The sequence below is a fragment of the Bombina bombina genome, chromosome 10 (assembly GCF_027579735.1).
Source record: "Bombina bombina isolate aBomBom1 chromosome 10, aBomBom1.pri, whole genome shotgun sequence".
NCBI classification, from domain to species: domain Eukaryota; kingdom Metazoa; phylum Chordata; class Amphibia; order Anura; family Bombinatoridae; genus Bombina; species Bombina bombina.
In genome coordinates this window covers 150,013,220-150,040,409 of record NC_069508.1, presented here as the reverse complement: position 1 = coordinate 150,040,409, position 27,190 = coordinate 150,013,220, and the positions used below count along the sequence as shown (strand labels likewise).

The 27,190-nt window shown below is 39.3% G+C and overlaps 1 long non-coding RNA gene across 1 annotated transcript in view; it reads right to left on the bottom strand.

Annotated features, from left to right (window-relative positions):
• The window catches only part of LOC128641333 (uncharacterized), a 35,443-nt gene extending 9,368 nt beyond the window's left edge, over window positions 1-26,075 (bottom strand). Inside the window, exons 1-2 of the long non-coding RNA XR_008399473.1 lie at window positions 25,940-26,075; window positions 7,845-7,929 (exon numbers count right to left, since the gene is read on the bottom strand). This is a non-coding gene — a long non-coding RNA (uncharacterized LOC128641333). The remainder of the gene's footprint in view (window positions 1-7,844; window positions 7,930-25,939) is intronic.
• Between the last annotated feature and the right edge of the window lie 1,115 nt (window positions 26,076-27,190).

The following is a 27,190-nucleotide window of genomic DNA, read 5'->3' as shown; positions in this document are numbered from 1 at the left end:
TTATTTTAACATGCCTAAATAAAGTATTGGATTTTATTTCAACATATTCCCCTCGAGTGCTGGCTAATTGGATCTTTTGGATTTTGTATTTGCGGTATGCTCGACCGCTGGCGTGCACCACTTCACAGTGTCTAGTGCCTCCCTAAACATTTGCAGCTCCATTTGGCAGTGAGCGAGAGGCGGCGTCGGACCTCTGAGCAGCGTGTAGGAATTGTTTGGTTGTGTACTCACTTTTGTTGCCAACAGTTTAGACATTAATGGCTGTGTGTTGAGTTATTTTGAGGGGACGGCAAATTTACACTGTTATACAGGCTATACACTCACTACTTTACATTGTACCAAGTGTCATTTCTTCAGTGTTGCCACATGAAAAGATATAATAAAATATTTACAAAAATGTGAGGGGTGTACTCACTTTTGTGAGATACTGTATATACACATACATATACACATACATACATACATACACACACACATATATATATATATATATATATATATATATATATATATATATATATATATATATATATTACAAAATATATGAAAAATAATCTTATATATCTTTTTACTGGATGTATAGATATGAATCACATATATAGGGGTAGATTTATAATAGAAGTAAGATAGTGTGAGAATACTGGCGCTGAAGCTAGGGTTATACTGAATATAAGATGGGGTACTCTGGGAAGATTTACCCAATATAAAGGACTGATAAGTAATTCACAATGAATAAAAAATAAAAAATTCACAATGAATATAAAATGAACAGCTGTATAATAATAAATACAATGCCTAAAAAGATGAAGTTTAAAAATATATTCAATTTAAAAATGTATTTAGTTTGTCACAAAGTTAAAATAACAGGTAGTAATAGTGAATAAGTAAGACGAAATAGAATGCACAAGAAAAAAATGGGCAGATAAGTTAATGCAGTCTGTAGATATATATATAATACTAACAAGTAATTAATGAGGCCCTTTAAACTAGCTTGTAGAAAGCATATAGAAAGGGGGTTGATTAACCACAGGTGTTCGCATATATTACCACAGTGTTCACATAAATTTAAGAAGTCTAGCACACAAAAAATATATATAAAAAAAAAATGTAGTATCTACACAAAGCAAATAAAAGTGTAAAACTGTAAGATATACACAAAGCAGATAAAAGCTATACAGCTAAAAAACTGGACGTCCAGCGTATAACCAAAGTTACTAGTAGGAGATAAGTCAATAAGTGCAATGATCTTGAACGTGCACTAATAGTAGAAGAAACAATCGTATTTAGATGATCATACTATGTTAGCATTGGATCAAGCTAATATACGAGAGCGGTACCTTGCGCTATTTGTATGTCACAGTGTGAGTAGAGATTAGAGGCTGTTTAGCCTGTTCGTGGATTGTATTAGCAATGTGGGCGTCTTCTCCGGGTGTCGTCCACTTACGTCATCCTTTTTCAAATACCACAACTGATATCTAGCTGATTTGAGGAAGTTCGGTGTTGTTAGTTGCCGGGGTTGTGAGCGATCCTTATGTGGACTTAGCTGGTGTAGATTTAGCCGGATCTCTCAGGTGTCCTTACTCCGTTGTAGTCAGTTCAAATGATAGACAGTCTGGTGCGCTCCTTCAATCGGTTGTTTCAATTCACAGACCTTAGAGGAGTTCAGCTTGGTGGCAGTTATCCTGTAGGATTTGAGACACGATCAACGCGTTTCTCCCCTCACTCGGGGCTTTTTCAAGATGTGTGCTCAGTGTCCATGTCGGTTCCTATATAGGGCTATCAGTGGCCCTTAATGGTTGATAGGAAAGGGGTGTGTAGTCTTGTGTGGTGCTTTAAGAAGTCGATGTACTCCCACAATCTGATTGATGATTGGAATATCTTCTCTTTATTTCTTGTAACGTTTCCCTCTTCGTCAGACACCAACAAAAATAACAAATAATTTATCCTTAGATTTATCATACCCCGGGTGGACATGAGTATAGCGAATCATGTCCGTCCTGCATCGCTAAATGCTGACAGCATACGCTGTTGGCATTTAACATTGCACAAGCAGTTCTGGCAATGCTGCCCCCTGCAGTGTCAATCAGCCCGATCATATACGATCTGGCGGATTGCTGTTCGCTGCCTCAGAGCTGGTGGACGAGTAAAGGAGCAGCGGTCTTAAGACCGCTGCTTCTTAACTCCTGTTTCCGGCGAACATGAAGGCTCACACGGAAACAGCTGCATATAGCAGCATTCGGGGGTTAGTAAATCGGCCCCATAGTTTCTATATTTGCGAAAAGAGATTTCCTTACTACAGTGAAAAGAAAACTTCATCACACTTTTTGCAAAATGCTTGTGTTTGCATTTGTTGGCAACTCACCATACGATAGAGGTAATTTTGGAACATCTGGAGTTTTATTTCAGTTTCTCTGGACCACTAAATGTTATTGGCATTGCAACATACAGTGATATCCTGTGGCTTAGTTGCCCAATTGCATATGGGAATTAAGTTAAACTGTCTTGAATTTTTGCTTTGTAAATTTATTTGGTGGGCAACAGAGGAGGCCCTTTTTACCTAGGTTAAATGTACAAGTGTTGAAGCCTTCTGTTTTTGTATCTTCACCAGGTTTACCTTGGAAGGTCTTCAGTACTTTAATTCTCCTATGTCACATTTGTAAATTATACAAACTACCTAAAGCATAACAATCACCCAGGCAGGTAGTTTACACTACATTATTTCTTATGCGGTACTAAAAATTTTATTCCACGTCCCTCTTTTACCCTAAAATTGAGACATTTTCAATCATTGCATATTCTCAAAAATAACTTTGCAAAACATTCTAGAAAAGCACCAATTTAAGACAAAATTAAAAAAGAAATGATCAAACACAGTTAGAAGAACGTTTGACACTCTTTCATTCTAGTTCAGTCAGTGATTGACACCCAGTAACAAACAAATACCCAGATTTCATTTGTTATCAGCACAGTCCAAGAAAGAAAGTGTAGGGCCTCCTAGCCTGAAACGCAGGGTTTATGCGTTTGTGTGTGTGTATTGCAACAATGTTACTAGTTAGCAGAAGTGGAGTTTCTTATCTTATAGGAGGAAGTCAGCAGTTCAACCAGCTATTTTTTTCTGGATTCAAGAAGCTTCCTACCCTCACTCCCCTTTTTGTTTTGCTATTGGAGATGGGGCGACATTCGGTAATAGGCCTCTGAGGAAGCCTTTAATGTGTCTGGGGCTTGAGGAGAGCAAGTCGAACTGGAACTGTAAGTCGTAGGATTGTAGTTTTTCACTCCCCTGGGCTGAGCATGCTGTACGACTATCTGGCCCAGGACCTACTGGTTTGGAGTTGTTTTTAGTTGACATTGTACTCTTGCTGGGTGGTTGGTCTGGGCTCAGGCCATAGACAGAGAGAGAGTTGAGTGCCAGCTATTGCAGGAGGGTCAATGTCCCCAGTTGTGGGCCTGGGGTTGCTCTTCCTTGGTATGCGGCAGGCTGAAGAGCTCCTCCTTATGTGTCTATGTCAGATAACATGGTAGCCCGCTCAGGACCAGCTTAGCAAGGGTTTGTTACTTAGGACCCAAATTGCTGCCACCTGAGTATCTTTAAAGAGATAGTCTGCACCAAAATTGTTATTGTTTAAAAAGATAGATAACACCTTTACTACCCATTCCCCAGCTTTGCACAACCAACATTGTAAATAATATTAAAGTGACATAAAACAAGTTGGGATAGAGACAAAATATAATAATATGTATTTTAATTACTTTACCTGCAAATTTATACTGCAGTGCTTCACCAAGTTTCCGAATTGTAAAGCTCCAAATCCCCCCACACATTTCCTTCTATGGCTGTATCTATATCTATTGTTGCTTTGGTAGAATGCAAAAGTGCACAGTGATTATCTGCTGGAGCATGACTAGAAGATGTGAACTCAGTTAAAATACAATGCCTGTGTCTAAACACTGATAAGGGGGGTGGAGCAGACAGACTGCTACAGACAGCATGGCTATTTAAGTATTTTTGCTTATTTTTGTAAATTATTTTAAAATACTTGCCAGCAATTTTTTTTATGCAAACTATTTTTTACTTAATTAGCCCTTTAAGGAAATACACAGATCTTAGCATGTTTTATGGCACTTTAATATACTTTATAACATTTAAACTTCTAAATTTCTACCTGTTTCTAAGCCATTACAGACAGCCTCTTATCACATGCTTTTTTATTAGCTTTTCACAAGAGACTGCTAATTCATGTGTACCATATAGATTAGATTGTGCTTACTCCCGGAGTTATGCATGACACAGCACTAATTGGCTAAAATGCAAGTCAATAGATAATAAATAAAAAGCCATGTGATAAGGGGGCTGTCAGAAGAGGCTTAGATACAAGGTGATCACAGAGGTAAAAAGTATATTAATATAACTGTGTTGGCTGTGCAAAACTGGAAAATGGGTAATAAAGGGATTATCTATATTTTTATACAATAACAACTTTGGAGTAGACTGTCCCTTTAAGTTAAAGAGTTTATGCCAGATGTCCTGTGCTGGACGATAAATATGACCCAGGGGTCTTAAATTTCCAATCCCTATGTCAGTGTCTTAATTGACTGCTTATTATGACTGTTAAGGTTTGGTTTTAAGTGTAGTTAATCTCAGGGATGATAGGGCATTTAGGGCTAGATTATAAATGGAGCGCTAATTTATTGCGCGTCTGCAAACGGGTAAATAAACCAGCTTATAGGGTTAATTTTAGCTGTAGAGATTGCCTTCCCATCTGATAGGCAGATGTAACGCAGTATAACAAATAGTCACCTAGATTACAAGTTTTGCGTTAGAGGCTGTGCGGTGCTAATGAGCAGTTTAAGCTCACCGCTCACTTACAGACATCGCTGGTATTACGGGCTTTTACAAACCCGGCGTTAGCCGCAAAAAGGTGAGCGAAGAGCAAAATTTAGCTCCACATCTCACCTCAATACCAGCGCTGCTTACGTTAGCGGTGAGCTGGCTAAACGTGCTCGTGCCCAATTTCCCCATAGGAATCAATGGGGGAGAGCCGGCTGAAAAAAAACCTAACACCTGCAAAAAAGCAGAGTAAAGCACCCTAACATGAACCCTGAGTCTAAACACCCCTAATATTACACTTATTAACCCCTAATCTGCCGCCCCCGACATCGCCGACACCTATATTCTATTATTAACCCCTAATCTGCTGCTCTGGACACCGCTGCCACCTACATTATACTTATGAACCCCTAATCTGCTGCCCCCAACATCGCCGAACCCTACATTATATTTATTAACCTCTAATCTGCCGCCCCCAATGTCGCCGCAACCTAACTACATTTATTAACTCCTAATCTGCCGCCCACAACGTCACCACCACTATAATAAAGTTATTAACCCCTAAACCTAAGTTTAACCCTAACCCCCCCTAACTTAAATATAATTACAATAAACTAGGGCGAAAGAAAGAGACAGCGCAACCCCACATCAAGGTAGTAGTTTCACAATTTTAATTCACACACAAAAGTAATGCACTTACAAACAGACAGTAAAGATGTCGCATTAATATAGGGAACAGCAAGAGGCAAGTCCCAGTTCTTTCAGGAATCTTATTCAGCTCCACGGCTATCAATACTGCCGCTTCGATATTGCTTGCTGACACACAGTCTCAATGAATCAGAGCCGTCCTTGGCTCCGCCCCCAACGCGTTTCGTCTGTGCTATCCAGACTTTCTCAAGAGGAAGTGATGCTGTCTGGCATGATCCCATGAGTCACTATTTACATCCGCTTGTGGATTCTGATTGGATGATCACTAACCTATCCGGTATTAGTATGCGGACAAGCCTCTCTTGTTGTACGTGATAAATTCAGCTTAGACTAAAGCAAACATCTAATCTCTCATAACGATATATGGCTGTTCAATCTTAAACACTTAAAATTTACAATATATGGCTGAGAGAGGCTTGTCCGCATACTAATACCGGATAGGTTAGTGATCATCCAATCAGAATCCACAAGCGGATGTAAATAGTGACTCATGGGATCATGCCAGACAGCATCACTTCCTCTTGAGAAAGTCTGGATAGCACAGACGAAACGCGTTGGGGGCGGAGCCAAGGACGGCTCTGATTCATTGAGACTGTGTGTCAGCAAGCAATATCGAAGCGGCAGTATTGATAGCCGTGGAGCTGAATAAGATTCCTGAAAGAACTGGGACTTGCCTCTTGCTGTTCCCTATAAAGGGATTAATGCGACATCTTTACTGTCTGTTTGTAAGTGCATTACTTTTGTGTGTGAATTAAAATTGTGAAACTACTACCTTGATGTGGGGTTGCGCTGTCTCTTTCTTTCGCCCTAGGATTTTCAATTAAAGAGAGCATTTGGAAACAAGCCTCTGGAACCAGCTGCACCTCATTTTCAAATCTATGAATAGGAGTTGGCAACACAAAAATTCTTGCAACTAATATAGCCATACAAGTGTACTCCTAAGACTACTTCCCTGCAGTGGGTAATATCATTCTTAAAAACACAGCAGTGTTTTTATTTACCTGTGGTTTTGATTCACTTGTGACTTTTATCTACCTGTTGTTTTGTTATTTTTAATCTATTTTTTGATTTATTTACTCATTCTTTTTAACAAATGTATTTATGAACATGTATGAATATTTTTATTGATCTACCAGTGTGCAATATCTATCTATTTAACAATTGAAAATTGTTCATAGCTACTCGTTATATCATCCAAAGCATTTTTATTTTACATCCACCACTCTACCTAGCTGCGCTGTTAATACTTTTAGTGTAGTATAATTACAATAAATCTAAATAAAATTACTACAATTACCTAAATAATTCCTATTTAAAACTAAATACTTACCTATAAAATAAACCCTAAGCTAGCTACAATATAACTAATAGTTACACTGTAGCTATCTTAGGGTTTATTTTTATTTTACAGGCAAGTTTGTATTTATTTTAACTAGGTACAATAGTTATTAAATAGTTATTAACTATTTAATATCTACCTAGTTAAAATAAAGACAAATTTACCTGTAAAATAAAACCTAACCTAAGTTACACTAACACCTAACACTACAGTATAATTAAATAAAGTAACTAAATTAAATACAATTAATTACAATGAAATAAAATTATCTAAAGTACGAAAAAAACAAAACACTAAATTACAGAAAATAATAAAATAATTACAAGATTACAACTAATTACACCTACTCTAATCCCCCTAACAAAATAAAAAAGCCCCCCAAAATAAAAAAGCCCTACCCTACACTAAATTACAAATAGCCCTTAAAAGAGCCTTTTGCGGGGCATTGCCCCAAAGTAATCAGCTCTTTTTACGGGAGTGCGGCTGGTTTAGGGGTTAAAAAAATTATTTTAGTGTTTGCAATGTGGGGGGGCCTCGGTTTAGGGGTTAATAGGTAGTTTATGGGTGTTAGTGTACTTTTTAGCACTTTAGTTAAGAGTTTTATGCTACGGCGTTGTAGTGTAAAACTCTTAACTACTGACTTTAAAATGCGGACCAGGCTTGACAGGAGAGGGTCTACCGCTCACTTTATGGAAGACTCGTAATACCGGCGCTATGCAAGTCCCATTGAAAATATAGGATACGCAATTGACGTAAGTGGATTTGGGGTATTTCTGAGTCTGACCAAAAAAGTAAGCGGTGAGCCTGTCATTTCAAGACTCATAATACCAGCGGGCGTTAAAAAGCAGCGTTGGGACCGGCCAACGCTGCTTTTTAAACCTAACGCACAACTCGTAATCTAGCCGAGTATGTTTTAAGATATATCATTATTTATAGAGCCTTCCTGTTTGTTAGAAGATATTAGATTACCTGATGCTTTGGCTATTCTGCATTTGGAAACTGGTATTATCCATCATGGCTTTTTCATCATTAAATACAAAAATTTCTGTTGTTTCTATAAAAAAACACAAACACAAAAATAGAAAATGATATAAAATACACCATATTGTTATCCTATATAAGTTTTATTTATTTAAAGGAGGGAGCTGTAATGATGTACGCAGTATATTCTATTTCTAGGCTCACATCCATGTCAGCATTCATCAAATTAGGTCTTGCAATTAATTTAGATCAACTGAAAAGCTGTAAGGCTCCTCTCAGCTTCCTATGAAAAATTTAGTGTTTTTCATAGCAGCTAAAATTTAACAACTTGCACACAATCTAACTCTTGGTTTGATTCAACTATTAATTCCACCTACATTTGTGCTCTTCGATTATGTTTTGCTATGGCAAACCTCCCAACATTTCAAAATTCAAAAGAGGGACATCCCCCCCCCACCCCCGCTGCAAAAGTGTGATATGTGGTGGGCAGGAGCAGGAATGGGGCTTAAAAGAAATCATAAGACCAAAGTAATATAAATAAAATTCTAAATAAAGTAATATCTTTTAATACTCTTAGGCTGCAAATCAAACACAAGCTCAAACCACTGGTATAGCTATGTGAACCCTGTATTTAATTAGCCTTCGCAGAGAAAGTGCTAAATATTTTTATCTTAATTGGACATTTAATAATAAATTTAAAACTGCTCTCTGCATTCCCCATTAATATTCTAGATTCTGACCTTTAAAGTCAGCAAAAATGCACAGTAACACAAGCTACACATATACATGTACACACACTCAAATACACAGAAACACACACTACATAGCATACACTTATACATGCAGATACAAACACACTACATAGCATACACTTATACATGCAGATACACACACACTACATAGCATACACTTATACATGCAGATACAAACACACTACATAGCATACACTTATACATGCAGATACACACACACTACATAGCATACACTTACACATGCAGATACACACACACACTACATAGCATACACTTATACATGCAGATACACACTACATATCATACACTTATACATGCAGATACACACACTACACAGCATACACTTACACATGCAGATACACACACACTACATAGCACACACTTATACATTCAGATACACACACACTACATAGCATACATTTATACATGCAGATACACACACACTACACAGCATACACTTACACATGCAGACACACACACACTACATAGCATACACTTACACATGCAGATACACATACACTACATAGCATACACTTATACATGCAGATACACACACTACACAGCATACACTTACACATGCAGATACACACACACTACATAGCATACACTTATACATTCAGATACACACACACTACATAGCATACATTTATACATGCAGATACACACACACTACACAGCATACACTTACACACACAAACTACATAGCATACACTTATACAGGCAGATACACACACACTACATAGCATACACTTATACATGCAGATACACACACACTACATAGCATACACTTATACATGCAGTATACACTTATACATGCAGATACACAGACACTACATAGTATACACTTATACATGCAGACACACACACACACTACATAGCATACACTTACACATGCAGATACACACACACACTACATAGCAGACACTTATACATGCAGATATACACACACTACATAGCATACACTTATACATGCATATACACACACACTACATAGCATACACTTATACATGCATATACACACACACTACATAGCATACACTTATACATGCAGATACACACACACTACATAGCATACACTTATACATGCAGATACACACCCACTACATAGCATACACTTACACATGCAGACACACACTACATAGCATACACTTATACATGCAGATACACACACACTACACAGCATACACTTAGACATGCACCTGAAGTCAGAGGATATACAGCCTTCTTACTCCTGCTTAACCCACACACCATTCATTTTCCACAAGGAATCTAACAGGTATCTAAACCCTGGGAAAGAAAAGCCAGCTGCTTCTGAGTATGGGCCCAATAGAATGTAAAAAAAATGCATAGGGGAAATCGGGACAGATGGCAAGCAACCCGGGACAGACCCCTAAAATCGGGACTGTCCCACGAAAATCAGGACAGCTGGGGGATATGCGGGTATGGTTTGTATGTGGAAACAGAGTGTCACAGTCTAATGATGTCATTGTATTGATGCACACCTTTGGCAGCAATGGAGGTGGCAGTAAATATTTGAAAATATGAGATATACATATGAGAGCAATCTGATTATTAGTTTACTATTGTCACTTTTCAGTCTGCAAATGACAATATATTAAGGAAATTACATCATCTTTACACTTTAAAGGGACTTGAAACTTTAAAGGGCCACTCAAGTCAAAATTAATCTTTCACGATTTATATAGAGAAATCATTTTAAACAAAGAATGCAAGAATCCACAGAATATACATATATGCATTTGTGATTGGCTGATGGCTGTCTTATAATACAGGGGGAGGGGAAATAGAATAACTGAAATTTGTCAGAAAAAAATGTACTACTCATTTGAAGTTCAGAATGAGGGGCCTATTTATTAATGTGCGAGCGGACATGATCTGATATTGTGGATCATGTCCGCTGCACATTGATAAATGCCGACAGCATACGCTCTCGGCATTTATCATTGCATCAGCAGTTCTTGTGAATTGCTGGTGCAACAACGGCCGCTAGCATGGGGTGTCAATCAACCCGATCATATCATATCATAGACAGGTTAAGGAGCAGCGTTTTTTAGACCACTGCTTCATAACTTCTGTTAACACGGGGCTTCAAGCTCCATACAGAGTTTGATAAATATGCCCCTAAGTACTATTGCATTGTCTTGTTATCATGCATTTGTTGTTTATGCAAACCTACTGTATTTAGTGGTCCTTTAATTTTTTTGTATTCTTGATCCAGATATAGCATAGAATTTAAAGGGACATGAAACACAAAAATTTTTCTTTCATGGTTGAGAATACAATTTAAAAAAAGTTTCATTTTACTTCTATTACCAAATTTGTTTCTCATGTTATTCTTTGTTGAAGAGATATCTAGATAGGTAGTGTGCACATTTCTGGGGCACTACGTGTTGCCATCTATTGCTCTTGCTAATGTATAACATTATTGCAAAACTGCTGCCAAATAATGCTGCAGACACGTGCACACTCCTCCTTTCTGCTTTTCAACCAAGGATAACAAGAAAATGAAATAAAAATAAATTGGAAAGTTGTATAAAAATGTATGTTCTATCTGAATCATGAAATAATTTTTGGGGGTTTGTGTCCTGTTAATAAAAAACAAACAACAAACAAACCAATTTGTTTCAAAGTATTCATTCCACTGTAACTGCATTTAATAAAGGTGTCACATACTGGGCTTTACATCACAATTCTTCTCTATAACTTACATAGATAACACTTTGTATAGCGCTGCGTAATCTGTTGGCGCTTTTAAATAACGATAATAAATAATAATCATTTTTGTTTTTATGACAAAATACCTAGGCCTAGATTTGGAGTTTGGCGGTAGCCGTGAAAACCAGCGTTAGAGGCTCCTAACGCTGGTTTTAGGCTACCGCCGGTATTTGGAGTCAGTAAAAAAAGGGTCTAACGCTCACTTTTCAGCCGCGACTTTTCCATACCGCAGATCCCCTTACGTATATTGCGTATCCTATCTTTTCGATGGGATCTTTCTAACTCCGGTATTTAGAGTCGTGGCTGAAGTGAGCGTTAGAATTCTAACGACAAAACTCCAGCCGCAGAAAAAAGTCAGTAGTTAAGAGCTTTTTGGGCTAACGCCGGTTCATAAAGCTCTTAACTACTGTACTCTAAAGTACACTAACACCCATAAACTACCTATGTACCCCTAAACCGAGGTCCCCCCACATCGCCGCCACTCAATTAAATTTTTTTAACCCCTAATCTGCCGACCGCCACCTACGTTATACTTATCTACCCCTAATCTGCTGCCCCTAACACCGCCGACCCCTTTATTATATTTATTAACCCCTAACCTGCCCCCCACAACGTCGCCGCCAGCTACCTACAATAATTAACCCCTAATCTGCCGAACGCAAAGCGCCGCCACCTACATTATAGCTATGTACCCCTAATCTGCTGCCCCTAACACCGCCGACCCCTATATTATATTTATTAACCCCTAATCTGCCCCCCTCAACGTCGCCTCCACCTGCCTACACTTATTAACCCCTAATCTGCCGAGCGGACCGCACCGCTACTATAATAAAGTTATTAACCCCTAATCCGCCTCACTAACCCTATAATAAATAGTATTAACCCCTAATCTGCCCTCCCTAACGTCGCCGACACCTAACTTCAATTATTAACCCCTAATCTGCCGACCGGAGCTCACCGCTATTCTAATAAATGTATTAACCCCTAAAGCTAAGTCTAACCCTAACACTAACACCCCCCTAATTTAAATATAATTTAAATCTAACGAAATTAATTAACTCTTATTAAATAAATTATTCCTATTTAAAGCTAAATACTTACCTGTAAAATAAATCCTAATATAGCTACAATATAAATTATAATTACATTGTAGCTATTTTAGGATTAATATTTATTTTACAGGCAACTTTGTAATTATTTTAACCAGGTACAATAGCTATTAAATAGTTAAGAACTATTTAATAGCTAAAATAGTTAAAATAATTACAAATTTACCTGTAAAATAAATCCTAACCTAAGTTACAATTAAACCTAACACTACACTATCATTAAATTAATTAAATAAAATATCTACAATTACCTACAATTAAACCTAACACTACACTATCAATACATTAATGAAATACAATATCTACAAATAACTACAATGAAATAAACTAACTAAAGTACAAAAAATAAAAAAGAACTAAGTTACAAAAAATAAAAAAATATTTACAAACATAAGAAAAATCTTACAACAATTTTAAACTAATTACACCTACTCTAAGCCCCCTAATAAAATAACAAAGACCCCCAAAATAAAAAAATTCCCTACCCTATTCTAAATTACTAAAGTTTAAAGCTCTTTTACCTTACCAGCCCTGAACAGGGCCCTTTGCTGGGCATGCCCCAAGAAGTTCAGCTCTTTTGCCTGTAAAAAAAAACATACAATACCCCCCCCCAACATTACAACCCACCACCCACATACCCCTAAGCTAACCCAAACCCCCCTTAAATAAACCTGACACTAAGCCCCTGAAGATCTTCCTACCTTGTCTTCACCATACCATGTTCACCGATCGGTCCAGAAGAGCTCCTCCGATGTCCTGATCCAAGCCAATCGGAATTAAGGTAGGAATATTCTGATTGGCTGATGGAATCAGCCAATCAGAATCAAGTTCAATCCGATTGGCTGATCCAATCAGCCAATCAGATTGAGCTCGCATTCTATTGGCTGTTCCGATCAGCCAATAGAATGCGAGCTCAATCTGATTGGCTGATCAGATCAGCCAATCGGATTGAACTTGATTCTGATTGGCTGATTCCATCAGCCAATCAGAATATTCCTACCTTAATTCCGATTGGCTGATAGAATCCTATCAGCCAATCGGAATTCGAGAGACGCCATCTTGGATGACGTCATTTAAAGGAACCGTCATTCGTCGTTCAGTCGTCGGCCAGGATGGATGTTCCGCGTTGGAGGTCTTCAGGATGCTGCTGCTCAGCTCCAGATGGATGTCGATAGAAGATGCCGCCTGGATGAAGACTTCAATCGGATGGAAGACCTCTTCTGCCCCCCTTGGATGAAGACTTCTACCGGATCATGGACATCTTCAGCCCCCCGCTTGGGCTTGGATCAGGACATCGGAGGAGCTCTTCTGGACCGATCAGTGAACCTGGTATGGTGAAGACAAGGTAGGAAGATCTTCAGGGGCTTAGTGTTAGGTTTATTTAAGGGGGGTTTGGGATAGATTAGGGGTATGTGGGTGGTGGGTTGTAATGTTGGGGGGGTATTGTATGTTTTTTTTTACAGGCAAGAGAGCTAAACTTCTTGGGGCATGCCCCGCAAAGGGCCCTGTTCAGGGCTGGTAAGGTAAAAGAGCTTTAAACTTTAGTAATTTAGAATAGGGTAGGGAATTTTTTTATTTTGGGGGTCTTTGTTATTTTATTAGGGGGCTTAGAGTAGGTGTAATTAGTTTAAAAGTGTTGTAAGATTTTTCTTATGTTTGTAAATATTTTTTTATTTTTTGTAACTTAGTTCTTTTTTATTTTTTGTACTTTAGTTAGTTTATTTCATTGTAGTTATTTGTAGATATTGTATTTAATTAATGTATTGATAGTGTAGTGTTAGGTTTAATTGTAGGTAATTGTAGATATTTTATTTAATTAATTTAATTAATTTAATGATAGTGTAGTGTTAGGTTTAATTGTAACTTAGGTTAGGATTTATTTTACAGGTAATTTTGTTATTATTTTAACTAGGTAACTATTAAATAGTTCTTAACTATTTAATAGCTATTGTACCTGGTTAAAATAATTACAAAGTTGCCTGTAAAATAAATATTAATCCTAAAATAGCTACAATGTAATTATAATTTATATTGTAGCTATATTAGGGTTTATTTTACAGGTAAGTATTTAGCTTTAAATAGGAATAATTTATTTAATAAGAGTTAATTAATTTAGTTAGATTTAAATTATATTTAACTTAGGGGGGTGTTAGTGTTAGGGTTAGACTTAGCTTTAGGGGTTTAAAAATTTATTAGAATAGCGGTGAGCTCCGGTCGGCAGATTAGGGGTTAATGTTTGAAGTTAGGTGTCGGCGATGTTAGGGAGGGCAGATTAGGGGTTAATACTATTTATTATAGGGTTAGTGAGGCGGATTAGGGGTTAATAACTTTATTATAATAGCGGTGCGGTCCGGCAGATTAGGGGTTAATAAGTGTAGGTAGGTAGCGGCGACGTTGTGGGGGGCAGATTAGGGGTTAATAAATATAATATAGGGGTCGGCGATGTTAGGGCAGCAGATTAGGGGTACATAGGGATAATGTAAGTAGCGGCGGTTTACGGAGCGGCAGATTAGGGGTTAATAATAATATGCAGGGGTCAGCGATAGCGGGGGCGGCAGATTATGGGTTAATAAGTGTAAGGTTAGGGGTGTTTAGACTCGGGGTTCATGTTAGGGTGTTAGGTGCAGACGTAGGAAGTGTTTCCCCATAGCAAACAATGGGGCTGCGTTAGGAGCTGAACGCGGCTTTTTTGCAGGTGTTAGGTTTTTTTTCAGCTCAAACAGCCCCATTGTTTTCTATGGGGGAATCGTGCACAAGCACGTTTTTGAGGCTGGCCGCGTCCGTAAGCAACTCTGGTATCGAGAGTTGCAGTAGCGTTAAATATGCCTCTACGCTCCCTTTTTGGAGCCTAACGCAGCCATTCTGTGGACTCTCAATACCAGAGTTATTTTAGAGGTGCGGCCAGAAAAAAGCCGGCGTTAGCTACGCGGGTCGTTACCGACAAAACTCTAAATCTAGCCGCTAGTTATTTAACAATGCACCCTATGACTAACAATCTGCCTCTTATACTCTTAGTAATTGTCTAAACTCTCATTTTCAAAAAAAGAGAGTCAGTGATGACATTATTAGTAAATAACGTCTTATTCGTCATTTGATCTAGGATGCGCCTGTCTCCCATTAGCGATAGCCCTCGTCTCTTTTATAGTCGCTTTGCTGCTAAATGTGTTCTTTTAACAATTTGTTAGCATATCCTGTCTGTAAAAATGCTCTCCAATGTCATTCAATGAAATGGCTCTCAGATTTCAACAGATGTTGAACACATTACCCTGGCTGGTTGAGCTCTGGGTAACAATCTCATTTGATGTTTGAAATGATAGCTCTCAGATTTTTAAAGAACATTTCAATGAGTGTAACTTCCTATTATGTCAAACATACAAAATAGCAGCACATTAATCTACACATCAAGGAAATGTGATTTGTGCTTGACCCATGGGGCACCGAAGGCAGAGAAAACTATAAAATATCATTTTTAAACATGTTAATATTCTGCTAACATTGAAAAAGGTTCAAGGGGCAATAAAGTCAAAATTAAACTTTGATGATTCAGACAGAGCATTCACTTTTAAACAACTTTCTATTTTTGGTATCCTTTCTTGAAAAGCATACCTAGGTAGGCTCAGAAACAGCAATGCACTGCAACTATGTGGCTGCACATATATTCCTTTTGTCATTGGCTCATTAATGTGATTATCTGTCTCCCATGAGTGCATTGCTGCTCCTTCAGCAAATGATACCAAAAGAACAAAGCAAATAGAAGTAAACTGGAAATGTGTTTATAATTGTATATCTGAATCATAAAAGAAAAAGTTTGGGTTTCATGTCAAATTTTGCTAAAGCAGTTTATTTAGATTTTGAAGCTAACAAGAAGTCCAGTTAGTTGGGTCTTCCATTATCATCTTGCCCAACACATGAGTCAATGCTAGATCTCTAATTGTCTCATGGGTGACTTTTATTTTAGAATTTGTATCACATAGATTCTTTATTGATTTTGTATGTTTTGAACCTTTAACATTTCCTGAAAGATTCCAAATCACTGTTGGATATTCTTGAGTTGCCAAGGAAACATGATTATATCTAGTTTGTAGTTGATATGATCTCCCTCTTTACAGTGGTTGACCATAAATTAGGTCTGCATTCTGTTACACAATTTCTGGATATGAATCAGTCAGTATCACATAGTTTAGCCACCACTCTACAGTCTGATTGAGCTAATCAAATGGAGTGACTGCATTACTGAGATACTTAGATTAGTGAGTATATAACAATTTTTAGAATATTTGATAGAAAAAATAGTCTTCATAATACCACAGACGTGTTTGTTTTTGTTTGCTTTGCATTTACTATACTGACCCTGACAAGCAGGGCTGACTCTAAATAAACCTGCATTACTATAAATAGTCACTAGATGGCAGCAAAGAAAATAACATGTGAGATTCTGTTCTTCATATTGAAAAAAGATTGACAATTTTTCCTTGCACCACTGGCAAAAAAAAATATACATTAGAAAGGAATAAGGTAAATTGAAATGTCAATCATAGTTGCCAAACCCTCATACACAAGTATGCAGATGATCACATTGAACTGGAACAAAATGTGATACTGGCTCTGATAAATGATGCAAATATGTGCACATGGACAAACTCCTAAAAAATGTAACATTTCTTTTATGACAGTGCAAAACAGATTTGTGCAAACAGCCTTTTGTTCTTTATTTACATAAATATACTGAAACACATTGAGACATCTGCACAGTATAAATAACCACATTATATGCCTGGGAACTCAGTTACAAATACAGGTGAAAGAGTTAAACCTGGACACATAATACTTCCAGTGAACAGTAACTTATACAATCATAAAAATAATGTTTTTGGAAAACAATATATATATATAAATATATATACACTAAAGCAGCGGAGCACACATTCACCTCTTCTTTCATCTACTAGGGTGCCGGCAGAGTTACATGTAACAATTAAATAGGATTTTCCAATATAATCACACTTTTATTAGTGTAGTAAAGTGACGTTTCAGGGATATCTTCCTCAACCAGTGACATCACCATTATAATTCCATCCAAGAGATGTGCAGCACCAAATCCAAATAAAACAACTTTATTATCTATGTTAAACATTGTAATCCATTATACAACAAAAACTTCAATGTTCCTCCGTGTCAAATAGAGGCTGACGCATTTCGGCTGGTGCCTTAATCTTAGCCGTAATATAGAAGCAATTCATGGACACGCCCCAACACAATCACTGTTACTATCAAATATGTTATAATATGAGCAATATATATGAGGCTCTAGCACACATGACGGTTTTCCTCACTTGAGAACATTAAGATTATATGGTTACTTACGTGATTGATTGTAGTACAAATGGATGGCTGCTAATCAGTGCTTTGTTTAGAAACCACAGTGAAGTTTATATGGTCCTGATTAGGTGACATAGGAGATGTAGCTTTTTCAATCACCATTATATTTCCCACTCAAAAGAAAAATAAATGCTAAATAGTAAAATCAGTAGTCACCAGTAAAAATGTCAGCAGAAAAAGCAAAGAGTTAAACTAGCAGACACTTTTACCGATAAGTGGTTAAAAGGGCATTTTGGCTGAACATTTTTTGCATAGAGGCATGGAGACACAGGCTTGCTGTGGATAGTCCAGGATACACAAGATTGTGCTATAGATGCCAGAAGACACAACCTTAATGTTGAGAGGTCAGAAATAAAAGGCTTGCTGTAGAGAGGCCACAACAGACAGACATGTTGCTGAAAGACACAGGCTGCTGCTGCTGAGGACCAGAACACAGGCTTCTGCTGCAGCTGAGAAGACACAGGTTACTGCTGCAGCTGAGAAGACACAGGTTACTGCTGCAGCTGAGAAGACACAGGTTACTGCTGCAGCTGAGAAGACACAGGATACTGCTGCAGCTGAGAAGACACAGGTTACTGCTGCAGTTGAGAAGACAGAGGTCACTGCTGCAGATAAGAAGACACAGGTTACTGCTGCAGCTGAAAAGACACAGGTTACTGCTGCAGCTGAGAAGACACAGGTTACTGCTGCAGCTGAGAAGACACAGGTTACTGCTGCAGCTGAGAAGACACAGGTTACTGCTGCAGCTGAGAAGACACAGGTTACTGCTGCAGCTGAGAAGACACAGGTTACTGCTGATGCTGAGAAGACACAGGTTACTGCTGCAGCTCAGAAGAGATAGGCTACTGCTGCAGCTAAGAAGACACAGGTTACTGCTGCAGTTAAGTAGACACAGGTTACTGCTGCAGCTGAGAAGATACAGGTTATTGCTGCAGCTGAGAAGACACAGGTTACTGCTGCAGCTGAGAAGACAGAGGTCACTGCTGCAGATAAGTAGACACAGGTTACTGCTGCAGCTATAAAGACACAGGTTACTGCTGCAGCTATAAAGACACAGGTTACTGCTGCAGCTGAGAAGACACAGGTTACTGCTGCAGCTGAGAAGACACAGGTTACTGCTGCAGCTGAGAAGACACAGGTTACTGCTGGAGCTGAGAAGACACAGGTTACTGCTGCAGCTCAGAAGAGACAGGCTACTGCTGCAGCTCAGAAGAGACAGGTTACTGCTGCAGTTAAGAAGACACAGGTTACTGCTGCAGCTGAGAAGATACAGGTTACTGCTGCAGCTGAGAAGACACAGGTTACTGCTGCAGCTGAGAAGACACAGGTTACTGCTGCAGCTGAGAAGACACAGGTTACTGCTGCAGCTGAGAAGACACAGGTTACTGCTGCTGCTGAGAAGACACAGGTTACTGCTGCAGCTGAGAAGACATAGGTTGCTGTTGCAGCTGAGAAGACGCAGGTTATTGCTGCAGCTGAGAAGACACAGGTTACTGCTGCAGCTGAGAAGACACAGGTTACTGCTGCTGCTTAGAAGACATAGGTTACTGCTGCAGTTGAGAAGACACAGGTTACTGCTGCAGCTGAGAAGATACAGGCTACTGTTGCAGCTGAGAAGATACAGGCTACTGCTGCAGCTGAGAAAACAGAGGTTACTGCTGCAGCTCAGAAGAGACAGGCTACTGCTGCAGCTCAGAAGAGACAGGTTACTGCTGCAGTTAAGAAGACACAAGTTACTGCTGCAGCTGAGAAGACACAGGTTACTGCTGCAGCTGAGAAGACACAGGTTACTGCTGCAGCTGAGAAGACACAGGTTGCTGTTGCAGCTGAGAAGACGCAGGTTATTGCTGCAGCTGAGAAGACACAGGTTACTGCTGCAGCTGAGAAGACACAGGCTACTGCTGCTGCTGAGAAGACATAGGTTACTGCTGCAGTTGAGAAGACACAGGTTACTGCTGCAGCTGAGAAGATACAGGCTACTGCTGCAGCTAAGAAAACAGAGGTTACTGCTGCAGCTGAGAAGACACAGGTTACTGCTGCAGCTTAGAAGACACAGGTTATTGCTGCAGCTGAGAAGACACAGGTTACTGCTGCAGCTGAGAAGACACAGGTTACTGCTGCAGCTGAGAAGACACGGGTTACTGCTGCAGCTGAGAAGACACAGGTTACTGCTGCAGCTGAGAAGACACAGGTTACTGCTGCAGCTGAGAAGACACAGGTTACTGCTGCAGCTGAGAAGAGACAGGTTACTGCTGCTGCTGAGAAGACACAGGTTACTGCTGCTGCTGAGAAGACACAGGTTACTGCTGCAGCTGAGAAGACACAGGTTACTGCTGCTGCTGAGAAGACACAGGTTACTGCTGCAGCTGAGAAGACACAGGTTACTGCTGTTGCTGAGATCCAGGGCACACGCTACTGCTGCAGCTGAGAAGACACAGGTTACTGCTGCAGCTGAGAAGACACAGGTTATTGCTGCAGCTGAGAAGACACAGGTTACTGCTGCTGCTTAGAAGACACAGGTTACTGCTGCTGCTTAGAAGACACAGGTTACTGCTGCTGCTGAGAAGACACAGGTTACTTCTGCAGCTGAGAAGACACAGGTTACTGCTGCAGCTGAGAAGACAGCGGTTACTGCTGCAGCTGAGAAGACAGAGGTTACTGCTGCAGCTGAGAAGACAGAGGTTACTGCTGCAGCTGAGAAGAGACAGGTTACTGCTGCTGCTGAGAAGAGACAGGTTACTGCTGCTGCTGAGAAGACACAGGTTACTGCTGTTGCTGAGATCCAGGGCACACGTTACTGCTGCAGCTGAGAAGACACAGGTTACTGCTGCTGCTGAGATCCAGGGCACATGCTAATGCTTCAACTGAGAATGAGGACAAAGGCTACTGCTTCAGCTAATAATCAGGACACAGGCAACTTCTTCAGCTAATAATCAGGACACAGACTACTGCTTCAGCTAATAATCAGGACACAGGCTACTACTTCAGCTAATAATCAGGACACAGGATAATACTGCTGCTGAGATGCAGGACACAGGTTACTACTGCTGCTGAGATGCAGGACACAGGCTACTGCTTCAGCTAATAATCAGGACACAAGCTACTACTGCTACTGAGATGCAGGACACAGGCTACTACTGCTGCTGAGATGCAGGACACAGGCTACTACTGCTGCTGAGATGCAGGACACAGGCTACTGCTTCAGCTAATAATCAGGATACAGGCTACTACTGCTGCTGAGATGCAGGACACAGGCTACTGTTGCTGCTGGGATGCAGGACACAGGCTACTACTGCTGCTGAGATGCAGGACACAGGCTACTACTGCTGCTAAGATGCAGGACACAGGCTACTACTGCTGCTGAGATGCAGGACACAGGTTACTACTGCTGCTGAGATGCAGGACACAGGCTACTGCTTCAGCAAATAATTAGGACACAGGCTACTGCTTCAGCTAATAATCAGAACACAGGATACTACTGCTGCTGAGATGCAGGACACAAGCCACTACTGCTGCTGAGATGCAGGACACAGGCTACTACTGCTGCTGAGATGCAGGACACAGGCTACTACTGCTGCTGAGATGCAGGACACAGGCTACTACTGCTGCTGAGATGCAGGACACGGGTTATTGTTTAAGCTAAAAATCAGGACACAGGCTACTGCTGAGAAACAGGACACATGCTTCTGCTTATGGGCAGATCAAGGACCCAGGCTTCTGCTGCTGCTGAGAACCAGAACACAAGCTACTGCTGCTGATATCCATGACACAGGGTACTGCTGTTAATGAGATCAAGAACACAAGGCTGGAGAACCACCACAATGACTAATACTAAAAACCAGAATACAGATTACTAGTGGTGATATCTAGGACACACGTTACTGCTATATCCACTCTAGATCCAAGTGATCTAGAATAGCCTGCTGCTGCTGAGAACCACCACAATCATGACTACTGTTGCTGAGGACCACCACAATGAGTACTGCTGCTGCTGAGAACCACTACAATGACTACTGTTGCTGAGGACCACCACTATGACTACTGCTGCTGCTGAGAACCACCACAATGAATACTGTTGCTTCTGAGAACCACCACAATGACTACTGCTGCTGCTGAGAACCACTGCAATGACTACTGTTGCTAAGAACCCCCACAATGACTACTGCTGCTGCTGAGAACCACCACAATAACTACTGCTGCTGCTGCTGAGAACCACCACAATGACTACTGCTGCTGCTGAGAACTACCACAATGACTACTGTTGCTAAGAACCACCACAATGACTACTGTTGCTAAGAACCACCACAATGACTACTGTTGCTTCTGAGAACCAGCACTCTCAGGCTAATACTTCTGCTGAGAATTAGGATATAGGAGGCTGCTACTGCTAAGAACCAGGTGACAGGTTAATTCTAAAGAGAGAATTTTATCAGGCAGGAGTAAAAGAAAAGAAACTGATTGAGGAGGCTGTAAAGAGCAGCCTAGCAGTGGGAATAATATTAAACAGATCTCATTTGGTAAAAACAAATATGTCAAATCAAAGTGAACATAGAAAGAAAAAGCATAAATTAAAAGAGAGAAGCGCTCAACCTGGGAACGAACAATAGCATAATAGCTTGTTCTATAGCTAGTTACCACCCAAGAAGCAGCCTCTTTATGCCCAACATGTGCCTTTCACAGAGAAGAACTTTCCTGAAGCATATCAGTCTGATTCTGACTTCACAGTACAGTCCAGCCCAGAAATACCAGGCAATTCCTCTCTGAACGAGAGAAACAGCAAAACCCTAGACGTACGTTTCGGCCTATTGTGGGCCTTGTCAGTGAGGTGCAGCCATTTCCCTCTAGGCACACTGAGCAATAGGTCCACGTCTGGATTCCCGCATCACACTTAGGGAGACTTCCCTAAGTGTCATAATTTGCATAAATTAAAAGAGAGAAGTGCTCAACCTGGGAACGAACAATAGCATAATAGCTTGTTCTATGGCTAGTTACCACCAAAGAAGCAGCCTCTTTATGCCCAATATGTGCCTTTGACAGAGAAGAACTTTCCTGAAGCATATCAGTCTGATCCTGACTTCACAGTACAGTCCAGCCCCGAAATACCAGGCAATTCCTCTCTGAACGAGAGAAACAGCAAAACCCCAGACGTACGTTTCGGCCTATTGTGGGCCTCGTTAGTGAGGTGTAGCCATTTCCCTCTAGGCACACTGAGCAACAGGTCCACATCTGGATTCCCGCATCACACTTAGGGAGACTTCCCTAAGTGTCATAATTTGCATAAATTAAAAGAGAGAAGCGCTTAACCTGGGAACGAACAATAGCATAATAGCTTGTTCTATGGCTAGTTACCACCCAAGAAGCAGCCTCTTTATGACCAACATGTGCCTTTCACAGAGAAGAACTTTCCTGAAGTATATCAGTCTGATCCTGACTTCACAGTACAGTCCAGCCCCAAAATACCAGGCAATTCCTCTCTGAACGAGAGAAACAGCAAAACCCCAGGCGTACGTTTTGGCCTATTGTGGGCCTCGTCAGTGAGGTGCAGCCATTTCCCTCTAGGCACACTGAGCAACAGGTCCACGTCTGGATTCCCGCATCACACTTAGGGACATCTGGGGTTTTGCTGTTTCTCTCGTTCAGAGAAGGACTGCCTGGTATTTCGGGGCTGGACTGTACTGTGAAGTCAGGATCAGACTGATATGCTTCAGGAAAGTTCTTCTCTGTGAAAGGCACATGTTGAGCAAAAAGAGGCTGCTTCTTGGGTGGTAACTAGCCATAGAACAAGCTATTATGCTATTGTTCATTTCCAGGTTGAGCGCTTCTCTCTTTTTATTTATAAAAAGAAAAAGATTGTGTAAAAAACAGCAAACAACTTTTTTTTTTCTTGCAAAATTAGAACTTAGAAATTCTCAGTGTAGCCCTGCCCCACAGTGTGATAAGAGCAGAAGATTTTCAAAACCTAAATTTTTATTCTGTCAGTTCTGGGCATGAGCCAATCTGACTTCCTGTTATCTAGTCTATTCACTAGACATCAGGCTAAGATAAACCTTCCTGTAAAGGCCCCTCCTCCTTCTAGGGCTGTGACAGGAAGACCACATGTAGTAAAAAAAAATCAATTTAAAATGAGAAATAATATATAAAATGAGAAATAATATATATGTTATTAAATCATAACGGTCTCTATTTATAGAACTGGAATGCTGACTGAGTGCTGACTTTTCACTATCTCACTGCCATGAACGATAAACTAAGGCACTTTGCCCCCACTGCTATATAAAGAAAAAGAAGGCTCTGTAGCTTGTTCTTTGGTGGCTCAACCCTGGGGAGCAGCCTCTTTTAGCTCAATTGTGCTTTTTCACAGAAGCGAACTTTCCGGAAGTATATCAGCCTGATTCTGCCTATAAAGGATGGTCTAGTCCTAAAATACCAGGCAGTTCTTCTCTGAACAAGGAATATAGCAATTCCTGATGACCATTTTGGCCTTCTGTGGGCCTCGTCAGTGTGGTGCAGCCATATCCCTCTAGGCCAGTGCTTTCCAAACTGTGTGTCGGGACACACTAGTGTGTCGGCAGCAGTGTGTAGGTGTGTCCCTGCTTCAGCACAATTTTTTTTTTTATTTAATTTTTAAAAAAAACTTTTTTTTGGTTTCTGACTTTCCGCCTGCCTGCTACGCATATCACATGTTTGACACAAGATTGATACTTAGTGGGTCACAGATCATCTTAACCAATTGGCGCAGCTCAGTGGGAATTGAAACTATTCCCATTGGCGGCTTTGGCGGAACATTGGCTCCTGACTGCACGTGTAGTCTCCTTAATTGGCTCGTGACTGCATGTGTAGTCAGTGAGTGGGACAGCAGTGTGTTTGCAGCACGGGCAGTAGTCAGTAGGGCTCACGGAGCTCTGAGGGCGGCAGCTTAAACGCTGAGCTGAAGTCAGAGGGTTTTTTTTGCAGCTAGCTCCCAGTAGTGCATTGCTGCTCCTGCTCTTGATATATGGATAGGAAGTGGAAGCTTAAAAATGCTTGATGATGAAATGCGAGTGTCTTTATCTAATATTCCACCAAATATTCAGAAATTGTGTTCATCCCATCAACCTCATAAATCCCATTAAAATAGTAAGTAGCTATTGGTGGTGTTAAACTTTTTTTTAATTCTTGCACATACATACTGTTACTTGTAAATACATTTAATTATTATATAATTTATGTATGTGTCCATATATTTTAAAACAAGTTAGTTTAACCTCCTTTTTGCTAGTACAACTGAATTAATTACCGTGTCGCGATATGATGTAGGTTTAAAAAGTGTGTCACCAACATGAAAAGTTTGGAAAGCTCTGCTCTAGGCACATTGGACACTCATTATTTATTGTGTCCCCTGTTCAGTTCACAAGCCTGATTTAGTTTCATATATGTCCTTATTTGGTCTCAGCAGAGGGGATAAGAATAAATACTGATAAATAATACAGAACAAAACAGTATACAACGCAGAAGTATCAGCTTAGAATTACAATGCATTTTAATGTATGTCCCTTTAAAGGGATATGGAAGTCAACATTAAATTGCAGGGTTCAGACAGAATACACAATTAAAAAAATTTACTTCTGTTATCATATTCAGTTAGTAGTGCAACACACAAAGATCCGAATGCCACTACCCGCAGCCTTATTCAGCATTAATTTATAAAAACAAATGACGAATACACGTCTAATCATATTTACCCATATGTCTTGGTATTCTTTACCGAAACAGCTAAGGAGCATTTACATCTCTTGAAAAAGATATGTACAACATTGTCACAAGCATTGTTGCAAACACAGATGTCATATACTGCTCACTCCTGGAAAGGAACTGAAGTTCAATAAAGGGTACCAAGAAAAAGCGGTAAATTCGAAATTTAGAGTAAAATGGAAAGTTTTTTTGTGATATTGTACTCTATATAAATCATGAGTCTCTTGTGTTGACCTTCATGTTCCATAACCAGTTTTTGCATTCAGAGAATATTAATTTGTTGGCACTGGTTGTTATTTTCACAATATGTAGGGATTGTGTAAAACAAACAATCAATAACATTTTATGTAGAATTTGTAAATTACCCATTACTAACCAGAATCAGATTGGTCTTCTTTTGAATCTGATAATGATTTACATGAACTCCAGCGAGGCAAATCTCTGTGGCCCCTGGGAGATGCTATGGGTGCTTTATAATCCAGCTGACATAGTATGTCAAGGTTTGGAATACATTCCACCTGCAAAACACGAAACATAAAAAGGAATTTCATATCTGTATACTACAAAACAGTATTCCTACTATCCAAACTTCAAAATCAGTTTTTTTTTAATGAATACATCGTATTACAATACGCAATTTCTGATCAATAAAAATAAATAAATAAAAATGGATAATAGATTTCCATTATATTACATAATAAAACAGAATCAGCACATTACAAACAATATGTTAACCATTTAATCAATAAGGTGTGTTCAGTGACTACTTAAAAAAAATATTCACACTTCTTAAATCAATCATTAAAATTAAGCATAACATTCAGTGCTTATTAAGGACTAGATTACAAGTGGAGCGCTAAATTATCGTGATAATTAACCAGCTTTATGTGCTTGCGGTAACAATTAGCGCTTATAAAATAAAATGTGACTACATAACAATGTGTTAAGAGAAATTAAGAAAAACATAGGTCATTTAAATGATTAAAAGAAAATAGTATAGACTCAACATTCCAAATATATAAGGAATGTAACAAAGCATGCAATCAAATTTGCCAAAACTGAAAATGAAAGATTAATTGTAAAATATCTAAGTCAAACCTTTAAAGGTTTTTTTAAGTATATAAATGACAAAAAAACCTAAGAAAAAAAATATAGGTACATTAAATTGTGATAAGGGTAGCATTATTAACAGTGACCAAAGGAAGGTTGAGGCACTAAACCATTTATTTTTTGCACTAAACAAAAGAGAGGAACTATTGGGAGAGACATTGAAACAAACTAGAACATACAAACCCTTACCAATAACTGGGTTATGTCTAGATGATATCAGGAAAAATGTATAAAATTAGGGTAACTTAAAAAGGGACACTGAGCCCAATTTTTTTCTTTTGTGATTCAGATAGAGCAGACAATTTTCTCATTTACTCCTATTATCAATTTTTCTTTGTTCTCTTGCTATCTTTATTTGAAAAAGAAGGCATCTAAGCCCATTTTTTGGTTCAGGACCCTGGACAGCACTTGTTTATTGGTCAGTAAAATTAATCCACAATCAGCAAGAACAACCCAGGTTGTTCACCAAAAATGGTCCGGCATCTAAACTTACATTCTTGCTTTTCAAATAAAGATA